Raw genomic sequence first — 17,353 nt, 5'->3', positions numbered from 1 at the left:
AAGGGGTATTGGCAAATACCTCTCGCTCCTCAGGATAGGGAGAAAACGGCGTTCTCCACCCCTTCTGGACACTTTCATTTCACGGTACTCCCCTTTGGGCTGCATGGAGCGCCGGCAACATTTCAGAGGGCCATGGATACACTGCTGGCCCCTCACTTACAATATGCGTCAGCCTACCTGGACGATATTGTGGTGTTCAGTAAGACATGGGAGGACCACTTACAACATCTTGGGAACATATTAACCGGTCTGAAGGAGGCCAATCTCCATATTAACGCAAAGAAGTCCCGATTTGCTTTCCAGCAGGTCAAGTATCTCGGGTATCTCTTGGGGGATGGAAAGATTAAACCTCAGACTGAGAAACTGGAAGCGATCAGAGCAATACCCTATCCCTCTACGAAGAAAGAACTCAGGGCCTTTTTGGGGTTGGTGGGTTACTACCGTCGCTTCATTGCCCAGTTCGCAGGACTGGCAGGACCCCTCACTGACCTGCTTGGGAAAACCACTAAATCTGCTACGCTCCCCTCTCCTTCTATTGCGCAGTCTTCAGCCTTCCAGGCTTTGAAGGACGCCTTGACTTCCTCCTCTGTTCTGGTGTCTCCTGATTTCCTCAAACCGTTCATACTCCAGACGGATGCCTCTGGAGTGGGTATTGGTGCAGTACTGTCCCAGGAGGATGTGAACGGAGACGAGCGGCCTGTGCTCTTTATCAGTCGCAAACTGTTTTCTAGAGAGCAAGCTTATTCCACTATCGAGAAGGAATGCCTGGCTGTCCGCTGGGGAGTGGAAAAGTTGAGGTACTATCTCGAGGGGAGGCCCTTTGTGTTATATACTGATCATGCTCCCTTGACTTGGCTCCAACGCAACCGTGGGAACAATGACCGCATCCTGCGTTGGTTCCTGGCCCTACAGCCTTACCAGATTGAGGTCCGTCACAGGAAAGGTTCCCTGCAGGGCAATGTGGACTTTCTCTCCCGGTATCCGATTCCCCCCGATCGGGTCAATCCAGGGGGTGGGATGTGTCACGGAGCCGGGCTTCCTGACCTGGACGAGCTCCCTGACGCTGTCGGACGGGGTGTGTCTGCTAACGTCTCTTCCTTTCCACCCCGTCCGCAGGATCCCTCTGACGTCTCATGGGCTTCCCCGGCCCTGCCTCCAGCTCGTCAGCTTCAGTATCCAGCCTCCATGACGCTGGGGGCGTTCCCGCCGACTACATCTGCACCCGACCAATCCGGCGCCTGGACGTCATCCTCCGATGGCCAATCAGGGGAGCTGGGGCCGTTTAAGGAAACCCCGTTTCTCTACTGCAGCGCGGATCCTTCGGAAACGGAGCGAGTAGACGAGGAAGACGCCGCCAAGGAAGAAGAAGGAGGAACCGTCGTCGAACCGCTGTTGAGCCCCCTGGAGCCGAGAGTCGACAAGCCAGGAGGCCAACGTTTCCATGAGCCGCCCCGCCACACTTCCAAGGGAGAAGTGTGGCTACACAAGGTACGAGGGCGTTTTCAAGGGTTGTTTTCCTCACGGGGTGGGACCGGGTAGCCTGAGGGTGGACACTCTTGCCGTACCCTGTCATCCTGCGCAAATAGACAGCTACAGATGGTGGTAGACCCTGGTGTTCCCTCACTACCCTACCCCCCTCTCATTCTTTGTATATATCGGATCTCGGCCCTAACGTGGCTCTTTTCTGTTTTGTTTTCTCTTTCGAGTAACCATCCCTGGAGCAAGCCGGCCTTCTCTCTCCTCGAGGCACAGACTGGAAGTGATGACCTCGACAGTTCGCCGCTAAAGGGACTCACGACCTATGTTCATTGTACTTTACCCTTGTTTTGCTTTAAACCCAACCGGTGGTAGAGAAACTCTGAATAAAAACCCGGTTAAAGACACCTCTATATTTGTGACGGCTCTCCTTCCCCCGACCCCCATTCCCACAGTGTGAAAGATGCATATGTGAAATTTTGTGTTGCACCAGTGGAGTGCGGTCATTCACATGAATCTCTGGTCGCCGGCACCATTACTGTGCTATGGTAGGGTCTGATTATGTAGCTTGAATGGACATCACTTGCACTTAATATTTATTGTACCTGCATATCATGTTTAGCATTGTGATGCATACTTGACACACCAAAAGACTGGCTACAGAGTGCCTTCATTGCATGTCGATCATTAGCTTCCTCATCATATGTGATACTAACAGCTGTTGTGGATTTGCACAAGTTAGCCTACATTGGCCCTTATGGCTAACCAATATCAGATACAGACTTTAGAGTTAGCGGTAGTTGGATTTCCATATGTTTCCATTTGTTACTGAGGTCCACCTCATCTGTGCCTGAGAATGTGTTTATACTACATAGATCTTTTTGCATGGGTGCTCACTTGTGAGCGTTACACATGACTCCAATGGATGACAGACTGTCCCAGCTTTTATGTGTCTGTGTCACAGCATCGTATCTCATGTGATGGCATGATTAATCATCATTATTTTTCACCAGTCAGTACACTTCACAGGTGTGACTGGTACAGTGTAGCTAATGAGGTTTTTGAAGTGTCTGTGACATGAGAATGTTGTCCTAATGCTTATTTGCCTCTGTTTCAGGTCTCCCTCCCAGCAGTTCCCATCCTCTCCTTCCCTCGCCTGATCACCCTTTTGTGTCTGTCGTTTGTACTCAGACCAATGGGCAATTTGGAGGTGGAACCCTTAGAGCATCACACCACTCTGATGAAGAAAGGTATGGCCAGTCGTTGACAGCCTTGTAGGTAATCGTAATGCGGCATTACAGGGGACATCATGATTAGTGTAAATTGGACTTATTGACAATGCACATGTATGTTTGTGAAAGCTCCATGGGTTCACAATGTAAATTATCATGTTGTGCATGACGTCTGACTCCTACAGAATATTGTGCCTGCTTGGGGCTCAACACACATTTCCTTCTAATGTGCACCTATACTATTTGGAATGTAGTTACCTCATGCTTGTTATGTGTGTAACTGTATATTGACCACACTCATGGGGTGGGTGAAGGCTAGAATACTATGTTGTGTGTGAGGTAGATGTCTTTGTTGGTGCAGTTTGGATTTTAACACACTAGCTCTTGTATACACCTGCTGACGCTGTGTGTCTTGTGCCCCACTTGACCGTAAGGGCCCTGATCCAGTGACTGTGATCTGTGGTGATTACTGTGCCATTTTGTTGTCAGTGAGCCTGAGTGAGGCAGACACTCCTGCCTTCACATCCACATGTTACTTTGTGCATTGCGGGTGCCCTTGTGTTATGTGTTTGATTAGCAATTAGTCACACCCCTCATGCCGTCATGTCTTCACTCATTGCTGCAGCTGCATACACAGCCACCATGCAGCGCACACTATCCAGGAACACAGACACCTACAGGATGATCCTCCTTCCATCCATTAATAGAGCATGCTCCTGCCACCCTACACACAGACAACACCAGACATTCACCCTTGTGCTATCAAAATGCTTTGTACTCAGCCATAGCTGCTGCTATGCGTGTGTGTGCAACACATACTGGCACGACTATGCAGATTCACATGACATTGGGTCTACGTACCACCAGGTCATGTGCCGTGTCCAACACACACACACACCTTACATAGGCACAATATTGTACAGTGTTAGCTTGTCAACACCACTAGATCAGAAAACTGTTAGCTTACAGTCACGTGCCAGAACACAACATGCTCACACCACTTCAACATTGCTGTCACAATCAGTCAAGTTGGCACATGGGACACACACCATGACCCTGTCTCTTGGGTGTGGTGTGATGTGGCCGTTCTGGGGTAGGTATTAGTCTGATGTGTGTCGTTGTTCTGTATGCGTTGCTCCCATTACAGTAGTATAGTACTTGTAGCTCCATAGGGGTAGGTCACCTAATCAGGTGTGCTTGTCTAGAGTGCTCCAGCCGATTGCCCACAGTCTGTCCTGCTACCGTTATCCTGTGCGGCATTAATCACATACACAGTAATGCATCATGCTGATGGTAGCTCACATACCTGAGGACACAGTTGTAGGTACTCCCTACATGGACTACTACTTTTGTGACACTGACATGTACTCCTCAAAGTGACTCTCCTGGGCCTGCCTGTGCTAGCAGTATTGGGATTCAATCCCCCCTCCAGCATTGACTGTCCCACACAGGTGTGTCTTACCATCCATGTATGTAGTTTGTTGAAATTTCTGACCAATGTGTGTCCTCACTCAGATTCTGATCCAAGTGTGTGGATGACTGCTGTTTGTTGTATACCTTGCATTTTTGACATTTGCAGACACATATACATGTATGCTGTTTCAAAGATTACTCACCAAATGCGTATGATGTTTAGATTATTTATTGGGTGATCTTGTGCAGGAAACGTGAATAGGTGCTGTACAGAAAGGGGTGGAATCCAAAATTCACAGCTGGAGATGAGATGCCTTACAGTTTCAGTCAACAGAGTCCAGGCCACAGTGCCTGACATCATTGGGCAGACAGGGAAGAGGTGTGGCGCCGCGGCCAGGGCGACTGACGCTGGAATCTGGGGACCACGGTTCGATCCCCGGCTCCGGCGGCAGGTCAGCCCAGCACCATGTGACTCTGGGCAATAGCTCGCTTAATCTTCCCGACGGCCCCCCAGCGCCTAGAGACCCTTACGGGTGATTGTGCGCTTTACAAATGTGGACTTTACAGTGACCAACACGTCCATGTGGGAGAGTCTCATAGGGGATGCTGTTGCACCCAGGGGCAATATGCCAGGTCCAGTGTCCTGGGAGATGTCCATGGGCCACAGGCCCTCAACGTCTTCACCGTGGACGACCCACCTTCCTTGGGGGACCCTCATTTGCAGGCATGGACGGTGCATGGGATGCTACGTCAGAGGGTTCCTCCTCCTCCTCCTCCCTCCCTGTGGCTGGTGTTGCACTTTGCAGTGATGTTACTGGCCTTGTGACACAGGGAGGGGGCTGCATGTTGGCAGCCATCTGACGTAGCACATGGAAAATGTCCCTATGCACCATCAAGAGCTGAGCCTGCTGTGCCTCCACCCGTCCATAATGCAGGTCTTGCCTGGCTATTTGCTCTGCCTGCTGTTCTCTGACCTGGTTGAGGGCCTCCGCAAGCTGGCTTACCTCCCTGGTGTCCCGCTGATATGCCTCAAGGATGTTTGTGAGTTCAGGCATACAGGGCCCTGCAGTTGGCTGGCCAGATTCTCGCCTCCGCCTTGCGCCACTCCCACCACCCTGACCCACACGAGCACGGCCTGCGCTTGTGGGCACATCTGATCGACGGGCCCCCCGAGTGCTGGGAGGGTGGAGGTTGTCACCAACCTCAGGGGCGCCCGACAAAGGGTGTCCCTCATTTTCAGACTGGCTCTCTTGTGAATCATGGGCAGGGCTCTGACCTGTCTGCTGGGATGTGGTGGGAATAGGTCCGGTGGTTGGCAGAGATGTAGCTGGTACAGTTGCTGCAGGGGTTTGGGATCCAGAGGAGCCAGGTTGGTTGGGGTCATCCACAGTGCGTTGAGGGACGGCGCTGCCGGTGGGGTCTGGGTCCTGCTGAGCCTGGGACTGGGATCCTTGGCCCCCCTGGCTGGGGGGGAGATCCGCACGTTGCCCTGTGTGTGGGAGAGACAGACACTGTTAAGGCAATATCAAGTGACATGTGGTTTGGTTATCCATTATCAGCATCACTGTTCCACAAGCTATACATTGTTGACATTGTACAGTTGTGTATTTAGTGGTAGAAAAAACAATTGTACAATGGGGTATTTACATTCTTCCAATCTCTTGACAATGACTGACACAGCCATTGCTGTGTCTTGTGTTGCCGGCACCACACGTGTAAAGCATTGGTAAGTTTCACGCAACATCCTGGATACGGTGATAATTCTTATGTGTGCGTCAAGCCTGCACAGAGTTTAGATGCAGCATGTTGATGTAAGAGACAGATCATCATTATTTAGCATGTCAGCTACTACTTTGGATGTCTTTTGCTGTTCCATGCTGGCCAAACAATGCCAACACCCCTGGACCTGTACACCCACTTCTAGATCATGGCTTTAGAACTTGGGACTTCTCTAAGACGCATCACCTTGTCAATACCCATGTCCATGTTGGTACTTATGTGCATCCACAAAGGTAATGAGATGTGGCACGTGCTTTTTTAGAGAGGCACAATGGACTGGAGCTTCTGTTATGTGCATGTATGAGTTGTATGCATATTCATATGAGTGCGTGTTTTGTTGTGGTACATGGCAATTGGGACAGTGTTGCAATCCAACGCCTGTCCCCAGGGGATGAGTTTCTGTAAGGGGTGTGTACAACAGGCCATGCTATTACTTTGTTTGTGAATTGCAAGCGTCCATTGTTCATTATTTGGCTGTCCCCTCATGTGGCATGCTGCCATAATCGTGGATTTGTGTTGGTGCACAGGATGTGTGACCTTGTCCTGGTGTTTGTGTTTGCAATGAGCACAGGAGGGACTTGTGCTGCCTACACCTGTGCCCATTGTGTACTACAGAACTTTCTGAGATGTGTGTCCTGACACAGTACAGTGTTGACAGCAAATGGTGGGTGTCTTCCAGGCACATAGCAGATGTTTGCTGGTACTTGTGAGACATCCCTTAACATTCTGCTCTATGGAGTTTGTGAGGCCTGTGCAGTGCTTGTGTGCAACTGTGTGTGTGCCCCAGGGAGGTGCGTTGAGGTGACAGAGGGACGAACACTGACTGATGGAGACAGAGGGAGAGGGCGACCGAGGGAGAGGGAGACAGAGACAGAGGCCGACAGAGGGAGAGGGAGACAGAGACAGAGGGAGACAGATGGAGAGGGAGACAGAGGGAGAGGGAGACAGAGGGAGAGGGTGAACGAGGGAGAGGGAGACAGAGGGAGAGGGAGACAGAGACAGAGGAGGACAGAGGGAGAGGGCGACCGAGGGAGAGGGAGACAGAGGGAGACAGAGGGAGAGGGAGACAGAGACAGAGGGAGACAGAGGGAGACAGAGGGAGAGGGAGACAGAGACAGAGGCCGACAGAGGGAGAGGGAGACAGAGGGAGAGGGAGACAGAGACAGAGGGAGACAGAGGGAGAGGGAAACAGAGACAGAGGGAGACAGAGGGAGAGGGAGACAGAGGGAGAGGGAGACAGAGACAGAGGCCGACAGAGGGAGTGGGAGACAGAGGGAGAGGGAGACAGAGACAGAGGCCGACAGAGGGAGAGGGCGAGACAGGGATGGAGACAGGTAGTTTGTGCTTGCTCTCTTGCTACACTGCCTTACTTTGTCACAAAATGATGCATCTCTGTAAGGTGTGTCAGCAAATAGTAAATATTTAGAAGCTGTGGTCTAGTATCTTGTGTGATCTTTACCTATCCCTGTGCATTGGTCATTATGCTTGTGTGTGTCCCTGGGACATATGGCATGAGAGCAGCCTCTTACCCTACACATTGCACCCTATGTGCCTCCCCCTTGCAACTACCACCATTTGGTAGTGTACTGCTTGGACTCATGGCCACCCACCCCATGCTGCTGGGCACTGTTGTTAGTCTACCCATGTAACTTGTGTTTTTTGTACACTCACCAGACTCAACGGCTCCTTCTATTCCATGTACTCCCACCGCTGGCAGTAGGACCATGACCTTCTCCTCCCAGGGCTGGTATACAGGAGGTCTGCGGGGACCACTGCCTCCAGTGTGGTGTGCATTGGCGTGATCCTGTGCCATCTTCCTCTTGACCATCCTCCGCAGATCGTACCACCTGGCCTGGCATTCATCCCTGGTGCGCCTGATGGGTGCAACAGCATTGACCCGGTCTATGATCCTCTCCCACAGGCGTGTTCTTTCTGCCAGGCTGGTCTGTCTGACCAAAGCGCCAAACAGCTGCGGCTCGACTCTGATGACTTCATCTGTAACTATCTCCATCTCCGGGTTAGTGAATTTTGGATTCTTGTGTGTGGTCATGGTGTGTAGTGTATGTGATTGAGGGGTTGATGGTGTGTATGAATGAGGGTGTTTGGGTCAGAATGTGAAGGGGGTGGTGTGGGTGTAGATGAGATAGGGTGTATGTGTGAAGGTATGTGTCTGCAATAGTTTGTGTGCTCTCAGTTTCCTCGCAAGAATGGGTATGTTGCAAAGGATGATGGGTTGTATGTGTGGTCCCTTTTATTTGTCTAATGGTGGGTGTGGCTTATTTTGAATTGTTGGGGTGTGTGTTATATGGGGTGGGTGTTGGTGTTGTCCTCTGTTTGGCTGCTTGGCTGTGACCAGGACATTGATTGTCAAAGGTGTGTACACAGGAGACATGTTCAGTGTGGTAGTGCGACTCGTTAGCAAGGTCCTTGTGGTCGTTTTGGTGTTCGCGTTATGTGTGCGTGCGGTACTTGTGCATGCGTTTGAGTAGTACGGGCCGTTGGCGGGTGGGGGGGTTTGCGTAGGCTTGTTGGGGGGTGTGCGTGCGGTACTTGTGCGTGCGTTTGAGTAATATGGGCCGTTGGCGGGTGGGGGGGTTCGCGTAGGCTTGTTGGGGGGGTGTACGTGCGGTACTTGTGCGTGCGTTTGAGTAGTAGGGGCCGTTGGCGGGTGGGGGGGTTCGCGTAGGCTTGGCCGAGGGGTGTACGTGCGGTACTTGTGCGTGCGTTTGAGTAGTACGGGCCGTTGGCAGGTGGGGGGGTTCGCGTAGGCTTGTTGGGGGGTGTGCGTGCGGTACTTGTGCGTGCGTTTGAGTAGTACGGGCCGTTGTCGGGTGGGGGGTTCGTGTAGGCTTGTTGGGGGGTGTACGTGCGGTACTTGTGCATGAGTTTGAGTAGTACGGGCCGTTGGCGGGTGGGGGGTTCGCGTAGGCTTGGCTGAGGGGTGTACGTGCGGAACTTGTGCGTGCGTTTGAGTAGTAGGGGCCGTTGGCAGGTGGGGGGGTTCGCGTAGGCTTGGCCGAGGGGTGTACGTGCGGTACTTGTGCGTGCGTTTGAGTAGTAGGCGCCGTTGGTGGGTGGGGGTGTACGCGTAGGCTTGGCCGAGAGGTGTGCGTGCAGTACTTGTGCGTGCGTTTGAGTAGTACGGGCCGTTGGCGGGTGGGGGGGTTCGCGTAGGCTTGTTGGGGGGGTGTACGTGCGGTACTTGTGCGTGCGTTTGAGTAGTATGGGCCGTTGGCGGGTGGGGGGGTTCGCGTAGGCTTGGCCGAGGGGTGTGCGTGCGTTTGAGTAGTACGGGCCGTTGGCGGGTGGGGGGGTTCGCGTAGGCTTGGCCGAGGGGTGTGCGTGCGGTACTTGTGCGTGCGTTTGAGCAGTACGGGCCGTTGGCGGGTGGGGGGGTTCGCGTAGGCTTGTTGGGGGGTGTACGTGCGGTACTTGTGCATGAGTTTGAGTAGTACGGGCCGTTGGCGGGTGGGGGGTTCGCGTAGGCTTGGCTGAGGGGTGTGCGTGCGGTACTTGTGTGTGCGTTTGAGTAGTACGGGCCGTTGGCGGGTGGGGGGGGTCGCGTAGGCTTGGCCGAGGGGTGTGCGTGCGGTACTTGTGCGTGCGTTTGAGTAGTACGGGCCGTTGGCGGGTGGGGGGTTCGCGTAGGCTTGGCCGAGGGGTGTGCGTGCGGTACTTGTGTGTGCGTTTGAGTAGTACGGGCCGTTGGCGGGTGGGGGGGTTCGCGTAGGCTTGGCCGAGGGGTGTGCGTGCGGTACTTGTGCGTGCGTTTGAGTAGTACGGGCCGTTGGCGGGTGGGGGGTTCGCGTAGGCTTGGCCGAGGGGTGTGCGTGCGGTACTTGTGTGTGCGTTTGAGTAGTACGGGCCGTTGGCGGGTGGGGGGGGTTCGCGTAGGCTTGTTGGGGGGGTGTACGTGCGGTACTTGTGCGTGCGTTTGAGTAGTACGGGCCGTTGGCGGGTGGGGGGGTTCGCGTAGGCTTGGCCGAGGGGTGTGCGTGCGGTACTTGTGCGTGCGTTTGAGTAGTACGGGCCGTTGGCGGGTGGGGGGGTTCGCGTAGGCTTGTTGGGAGGGAGCTACTTGCGCAAAAGGGTCCGTGGTGCTCAAGAAACTGCCTGTTGCAAAGAATACTGAGGCGGCCGTCACCCCACTTCAGGACGCAGAGAAGGCTGTGAGCAGGAAAGGAACTCCCGATATGGACCAACATTTGCCAGAGGGGGGTGCACGGAAAAAGACCCCCACTGTTCCTGGGATGTTTGCAGGCAAACCGGTAAGTGGGAAACAGGGGAAACAGCCCAATCCATTACCGGTGAGGATTCCCAGCACAGGTACTGGCTCTGGGATTGTGGCTGTTTTTGCTACTGCTACTGCTACTGCTACTGCTACTGCTACTGCTACTGCTACTGTTATTAATAAAAACTGCAACATTGTTGCTGCTCCAGAGGAGCTGGTGACACAGGACCCCCTCTGCACTAGTGAGACTAACAGTGTGCACAACACCCCAGATGCTCTACATGTTCAAATTGCAGGTTCAGATGTAGCACCTACCTGCAGTGAACAGGAGGAGGGGCTGGTGTAATGACAATTCTTAATAAGGGCGATGGCGATTCTCAGGAGATGGGTGATATGGTGCCAGGTACTCCTGATGGGAAAAACTTATTTTCGCTGGCAGAAGAGTAAACTGTAAATATCAGTGACCCCGATAATACGGATATAGACGCCTCAGGGGATGATAGTGATAGCCCCCCCATGACTGTAGATACATTAAGGAAGGCCGCTAATTGTCCTAGAAAGAAAAATTATGCGGGCTCTCGGCATGGAAGTTCTCATTCTGACACCAATGAACACCTTCAATTGGACTATTCTACCACCAATCTGGAGGCGGAGGGATGGCCAGGGCCAGGATTTTAGGAGGAAAATCTCAGTGCCGCAGGTGAAAAAATGGAGCCTGTTCCTTCAATTAGTTTAATATATTCAACTCTTAAGGCAATGCAAATTGAGGCTTGACAGGAGCATAAAAGGGCACAACTGGCGACCAAAGAAATCCAGGGTGCTATCCGTAAGACAACTAAAACCTGCTCAGAGGTGGTAGTGAGAACGACTGCCTTTGAAGAGCTTGTAGTAGGCTTGGATCCAGGCTTGGAAAGTACCGAGCAAAAAACATCTGCTAATGATGCAAGAATGATGGATATCATCTGGAAATTGGAAGAGTCTGAAAACAGGCAGTGAAGGAACAACTTACGCTTGATGAGCATCGAGGAAAATGCTGAGGGGAGCGACATTCGTGGTTATGTGCTAAAGCTCTCTAAATGGGCTTTTCCAGAACTATCTCACAGGAATTGGGAGGCAGAGATCCAGCAGGTACACAGATTTCCCCTGATGGTCAAAAATAATCTTGGCCCCAACCCAAAGCCCTGAGCAATTTTAATATGTTTTGGGAACTTTTTATTGCGGCAAGCGATATTTGAAAAGGCCAGACCAGACGCCAAAAAATCAACAGAGGGGCAGACTTCCTTCGTCCTGCCTGACTTCTGCCACAGTACTGTGGAAAGAAGGTGGCATCTGCAGCAGTTGGACAGTCCATTACAAAAACATGGATGTGAAGTTTATTTGATGAACCCTGCCCGACTTAAAGTAATCTATCAGGGGCGGGTCAGGGTATTCTCATCCGAGATTCAAGCTGAGAACTACCTAAAGGTGTTAACTGAAGGCTGATTGAGCGCGAGACTTTTGGGGCTTCCCTTTTTCCCTTTTTTTCCCTCTCTCAAGCGGGGTGCTAGATGTAACTAAAGGCTTGGCTTTTTGATGGAAAATGTTTATCAATATTGTATTTTTTTTGGCTGTCGAGAATCTCGAATCTTGAGGATCTGGGTGGGGGTGGGCTGCTCATTTATTTCTGATAGGGGTTTGGGTTTTTTGTGTGGTAGGTTGGGGAGTCACATGGGGCGCACACCAACACAGGAGGCATCACAATGGTCTGAGGACCTTTTTTGCCCAATTAAGGGGTGCAGGGAGGGAAGGGGGGTGGGGAGGTGGATCCTACTAGGGACAAGGGGGACTCTTGGGGGTATAGGTATAGGTCTGTTTGGATATGTCAAAAGAAATTCTCTTTTGAACCTCAGGGTTACATTGTACTTGGTTCAGCTTAATACATACAATGGGGTGTGTTAGGATAGCATCTGTTAATATTTGTGGATTATATGATCCTGCTAAACAACGTAGGATAAGGGAAGACATTCGAATCTTGAAGGCAGATATTATCTGCCTCCAAGAAACACATGTAGAAGCCAGTAGGAATAAAATCATGGAGCTGGATGGGGTTCAACTGATTGTGTGGACCAAACAGGAGGTTAAGACAAAGGGTGTGGCTATATTTGCACGTTGGAGTATGGCAAACTTTAGTTGCTCCATCTCAGACGAATATGGGAGGTGGGCATTACGCAATGTACTATCTACAGTAGTATGTTTACATTATGTTCTATCTACGGACCAGTTTTAGACGATCCTGAAATGTATAATTGGCTTGGTTTAGAACTGATGGGTTGGCCATCCCCGATCATACTCTGTGGGAACTTTACTATCAATTTGGACTGTGCGATATCCAACCATTCAGAAATAATGTATCAAGGGCGGAAACCAAACGTTTTTAGATCTCTTAGTCAATTGAAAGTGCTGCATGAGCTGGTAGACATGTGGGCACAAACTGAGGGGAATGATCCAGGGTTCACCTATTTTTCTGCTCTGCATAGGTCACATGCAAGGTTGGATTATTTCTTCATTTCTCACTGTTTGGTGCAGGGCCATAAAATCACTAAGTTTCCCAGGGTAAAGTCTGACCACAACCCTCTGGTTTTGGAAGTGAACATTAGATGGCAGAAACAATCAACTAGCTGGACCTTCAATAGGGTTTTATTAACTGACAATTCCTATATAGAACATATGGATATGTGGATCACTAGGTTCCTCAATGAAAACAGGGGAAGTACGGGTAGTCAAAATGTCTGGGATACCCTGAAAGCCGGTATCAGGGGTGACACCACAGAGTTCGGGTGGAAGTCGCAGAAAAAAGAGAGGAATAGGACTAAGGAACTGTATGAAGCACTAGCCAAATTGGCTCAAACTGAGATTACAATTGCTAAATCCGCTGTAACGGAGATTTCATTTGCTAAATCTGCGGGCAGATACCTAGCTTGGGGGTACAAGGTCTATGAGAGCAATGAAAGGGTGGGCCATATGCTAGCGGTGCGGATTAGAGAAAAAGAAGCACAAAATCGGATTACTGGCATTATAGATCCAGATATTGGTTTAGTAACTGACTCTGAGGAAATTCTTTCTGCGTTTCAGAAATTTTATCAGAAGTTGTATTCTGAAGAGCAAAGTGATAATTGCAGGACACAAGGGGAAATTAAGAGACACCTTGAAGAGGTCAGAGTAGATCCATTATCTTCTGTAGACCGGGACATTCTGGATGCCCCAATTAGTCTTGGAGAAATAATCCGGGCTCTAGACTCATTATCATCTGGTAAAGCAGTTGGCCCTGATCTTTTCCACAGTTGGTATCAACAAGGCTGGAGATGTTTCGTATAGTTCAGCATGGAGTTACACCCTCAGCGTCTTGGCGGAATACTTAGATTGTTGTATTTTAAAAAAAAAGGGAAAGTGGCGACTGACCCTGGGTCATATCGGCCTATCACATTAATAAATAGTGATACTAAGATTTATTCCAAGATTTTCGCAAACAGATTGGCATTAGTTATAAAAAAAATGGTATCTCCACAACAGCACGGGTGTGTCCCTGGTCGTGAAACTATAGATCATATACCACGAGTTATAACATTGTTTGATTACACCAAGGTTACAGGAGACCCTAAGGCCGTAATTCTTTTAGATGCTGAAAAGGCATTCAATAGGGTTTCCTAGCCTTTTTCATGGGCTGCCTTGAAGCACTATGGGATTGGGGATTGGTTCGTAAGAGCAATTCAAAGTATGTATAAAGATCCAATTGTTAAAATTGCTCTGAATGGGGCCCAGTCGGGGGAGATCAATATAATGCGGGGAACGAGACAAGGATGTCCGTGCTCCTCCTTAATATTTGCTATCTATATTGATTCTCTAATTAGAAAGATTCAGGAGAATCAAGTAATACAAACTATTTGTGCTAGAGGGGGAGACGTAAAAATTCTGGGTTATGCAGATGACCTAGCTATCACAACAGCTGCTCCCAGTCAGGCATTAGAAGAAATAATAACTTTAACATCACAATTTGGCAAGATATCTGGCTATCATCTGAATGATTGCAAAACTTAAATTGAGGCTAATGACAAAGTCATATTAGCCGATCAACGGATAGTTTCTAGTGCCAGATATCTAGGTATAGAAATAAGTTCCAAATCCTAAGATATTGTGGATATCAACCTCAAACCACTACTCCAGAAAATTAACTTGGATTCCCGTAGAATGAATAATTTACATCTAACACTAGTTGGTAGAAATAACGTTTTAAAAATGATCTTTTTGCCTAAAATTCTATATTGTTTCAGAGCAATCCCGGTAGATATCCACAAAGTTTGGTTCCAAAAGTTAGATCAGTTTGCTTCATGATTACTGTGGGCTGGGCAGCATCCAAGAAGGGCTCTCAGATACATGACTTTATCTAGGGACAGAGGCGGTTGGTCCGTCCCTAATTTCCAAATCTATTACTGGGGAATCATGTTAAAACAGATGGGGGAGTTGTTAAATGGAGCAAGTTTGGGATGCTCCGAGATATCAATTTATCATTTAATTTATGGGGTAGAAGCGAGAGGACTTCTTTTGCGCCATATAGATTTTGCCTATTATAAGAGGGTGAAATTTAAGGCTCTATTAGGGGCTTATAGGGTCTGGACCACGATCAGGAAAAAGTTCGGGATAGGCGGGTTCATCTATATTCTCCTCTATCTAATAATATCCTACTCCCGGCAATATTTCAAGATGCTTATTTCCGGAATTGGGTAGAGAATGGTATTCAGTGCATAGGAGATCTTATACTAAATGCGGAAATGCTTACTTTTGACGCTATCAAAGAAAAATTCGGGATTGAGAATAAATACTTTTTCAAATATTTACAGATTAGGGATTTCTTCGCTAAAAAACGTAATAATCGGGACCGAATTCCTTTATTAGATTTAATTATCGGTGGCCAATCCACAACATCTACTTTATATAAATGTATTAATGAGAAGATGGAGGATGACTTGGCCAAGCACTTTGAGAGATGGCAAACTAGTTTACAAGTTGGGAAGGGCGAGTGTGAGGACTCCCTTTTGTTCAACCAAACTACATGTATTTCCGCTAATCTGCAGGTTCAATGATGCAAAACTTGGTGTAATTTATATATTACTCCGACACGTATTCACCGTTTGGGGGGACTTCGGGGATACACTGCCCCCAGGTGGGTTGTTGGCTGCAGACAGCACTCATATATTTGCCACCTGTCCTGGTCTCTCTCTCAATTGCTGGTTAAAATTGAACAGCGTTTGGAATCCATATTGGGATATGTGGTATCACTGTCCCCACAGGTTATTATGTTAGGGATTTCTAATCAAGAAATGAAAGAAGCAGATCGGAAAATGGTGTACATAGCAATGGCGGTATTTCGACTCTGTCTGGCCACGGTCTGGCTTGATCCAAACTCTCCCTCGATACATGTCTGGTTTAGAAAACTATTATTTATATATAATTGGGAGATATCTGTGTTTAGAAGAAGGGGGAGTAGGGCAAGAGCCAAAGGCGAAAAGATTTGGGAATCGTTAGCTAAATTGCTGATGTCCTTTAGGATGTCATCAGTGATGTCATCAATGATGTCACTGACCATGTCATGAATGATGTAATATGCAGCCGTAATCCATACATTACTACCTCCCACCCTGCCCCTCCCCCTTCCCCTCCCCACGTCACCTCCCTGCAGGAACTCCTACTGCCGACCGCAGCTGGTAATATGTGACATCATCAGCAATGCATTGTGGGCACGTGAGTTATAGTTAGCAGAACTAACTATAAGGGAGGAATTTCAATGGTTTTGTACGAGTGAAATGTTCAGCTAATTATAACACCCCTGAAACCTATGGTTTTTTCAGTGAATTTTTGAGATTTTCTAAATGTTAATTTCTAACTATAACGTCCCTGAAACCTATGTTTTTTTTCAGTGAATTTCAATGTTTTTTTAAATGCTAATTTCTAACTATAACGTCTCTGAAACCAATGTTTTTTTCGTGAAAAAAAATATATATATAAATACATATATATATTCACTGAAAAAAACATAGATTTAAGCGATCTCACTAGGGACTGTACCCTTCCAGTTCCGCGGTACCTGTCATCCCCGGATGGACTCTTTTTTTTTTTTTCTATTTAATCCTCATTAGCCTTTACGCCACCCATTGTTCGATTGTTTCCGTCCTGGGCTTTTATCTCATATGCTGGCTATAGGCTCGGGTATATGCGGCTCTCCAGCCTGCACTGGGCCAAAATCCTCTGTACCCCCCTATATAGACAATGGCACAGCCCTACCGGAGGCCGCAGCCCGGTCTCCGACTCCGCCTTCACGAAGGACGGACCTGCTCCACAAGCCTGCGAGATAGGCCAAGGCCTTAATCATAGGATTTTTCATTTGTGTCCTAGTCTCTTACAATGTGCCAAGGCGAAGGCCCACTCTTTACCCATAATGTTGCAAAAAAAGTTACCAAAATCTATGCTTCTTATTCATACGACCTTTAGAATCTAGTGTCGCAAAGTATCTCATGCTTTTCAACCAGTCCATAAGTGTCGGTGTCATAGCTTCTACCCATACCTTACAGATTTCCCTGCGAGCTAGCAGAACCCCATAGAAAACTAACTTTGCTTTATCGTTCATTCTATTATCATATAAGTCATGTCTCCCAGTAATAATTAATTCAGGGCTTACCTCTATCGTGCAGCCAATTGATTGTGACAAACAGTTGCTTACCGCCTCCCAAAATTCCCTGCTGTTCAAGCACTCCACGAACATGTGCAGGTCATCCACATTTATATTTCTGCATTTTGGGCACTCAACCTGTCCTCCAGCTTTAAACTTCGATAATCTACGGGGAGTCCAATAGGCTCTATGGATAGTAAACAGAACATTTCGCCTTAAATTTGCAGATTTTACTGTTTTATAAAGTATAGTCATCATTACTTGCCATTGATTTTCTGTAGCGATGTCCGGCAAGCAATCTCCCCAAAGCAGTTCCGGCAATGTGAACGGGCCATCTTCCATCTCCACCATTGCCCAGTACCATATCGCAACTTCCTTCTTGAATAATTGTGGAGAAAGTATTTTGTCTTCAAAGTCATTCTGGAGGCCGATAACAGTGTCCGACTTATTTGCCCAACTTTGCATCTGCAAGTATTTAAATTTGGATAACCCTTTACCCCACACCTGTGTCCCTTATATCCA

This window comes from Lissotriton helveticus, chromosome 8 (genome assembly GCF_964261635.1).
Source record: "Lissotriton helveticus chromosome 8, aLisHel1.1, whole genome shotgun sequence".
Taxonomy (NCBI): domain Eukaryota; kingdom Metazoa; phylum Chordata; class Amphibia; order Caudata; family Salamandridae; genus Lissotriton; species Lissotriton helveticus.
Note: the sequence above shows the minus strand (reverse complement) of the source record.